Source organism: Etheostoma spectabile, chromosome 24 (assembly GCF_008692095.1).
Source record: "Etheostoma spectabile isolate EspeVRDwgs_2016 chromosome 24, UIUC_Espe_1.0, whole genome shotgun sequence".
NCBI classification, from domain to species: domain Eukaryota; kingdom Metazoa; phylum Chordata; class Actinopteri; order Perciformes; family Percidae; genus Etheostoma; species Etheostoma spectabile.
In genome coordinates this window covers 15,907,990-15,909,464 of record NC_045756.1, presented here as the reverse complement: position 1 = coordinate 15,909,464, position 1,475 = coordinate 15,907,990, and positions in this window count along the sequence as shown.

Sequence of the window (1,475 nt, the reverse complement as noted above, 5' to 3'; positions counted from 1 at the left end):
TCTAGAGGAGTAGAAAGGAAACAACTCTGTGCTGTGTTCTCAAGGTGTAGTGCAGGGAATCCACGTGAGCACAGTCTATTTTATTTTGAAAATTAACCGGATGTTTTATTTCTTTATGTGCTCAACACAACTGTACCGCACTATCTGCCGTGTGCTGATTTGCTGTGGAGTCTGGCAAAAATAGAAGCTCTGCATATCTGCTGCGGATCGCCGGAGCTGGGACGCAGCCGTTCCGCAGTCCGTGGAAATACACACATTGACTTTAATGGAAACCAAATTACTCCAACGCCGTTCCGGAGGGGATCCCCAGCCGTTCCGCATACTGTGGAAATTGGGGGTTAGTGTATTATCTGCACATACTACAAAATTAAGAAAATTGAGCCCCTGCAGTACGTTTACCGTAGACTCAAGAAACTTGATACAGCATGTCAAGACGGACATAAAACTCTATTGGAGGCCCCCCCTAAACCCTACAGGAAGTCCACCATCTTGAATGGAAAGTTTGAAATGAGTGTGATTTTGGCCATTTCCACGTCGTACTTTAAGAAACTCCTCCTAGAAATTTCATCCGATCAATTTCAAATTTAACCCGTGCCATCTGAACATGTTTACGATGAAAAGTTATTAAAAGAAAAACTTTTCGTCATAGGGCATGGCCATGGCGGGGTGGTGCCATCGAAACAGGAAGTGGGTGTAACTTGCATGTACAATGTCCAATTGGCTCCAAACTTTTCAGGATTCATCAGAGTCCAACCCTGAGGACAAATACATGCTGAAATTGGCTCAAAATTATAACGCCCCCTAGTGGCAACAGGAAGTAGACCTAAAAGTCAAGGGGCTATACTTTAACAAACTCCTAGAGATTTCATCAGATTGACTTCAAATTCAGTCTGTGTCATTTAAAGACCTTAAGAATGATGTTATTAAAAGAAAAACAGTGTAAATTGTCATATCTGCTTGAAATTTCCCACAATCAAGAAGAGTCCAAGCCTGAGGACCTCTACAGGCCAATATTAATTTTTGCTCATAGCGCCACACACTGGCAACAGGAAATCAGCCTTATATGACAGACATCACCCAATTTAAATTAAACTTTTGTCTGGTCTACATGTGATACTGAGCTGCCCCCTATACTTCTTTTTGGAAAATACGTTTATTGATTTTCAGGAAAAAGAATAAGGAAAGAAGAGAGGGGGAAAAGGAAAATAAAAACTTAACAAAGACTACTAAATACACTGAACATAAAGAAAACGTCTTGGATTACAATAATATTTCACGGTCATGGTAAGGATGGATACTACAAACAAAAACATCTTAAGAAAATAAAGTTAAACAAATTTGACATCTACAAATCACATACTAATTTTCACATTGAAGTCTATAATAGCCAACGTCTATGGGTTCACATTTCTAAGATGATTCAGTATTGGGTCCCATGTCTTTTCAATCTTGTCTCCTCTGTCTTCATTATAAAA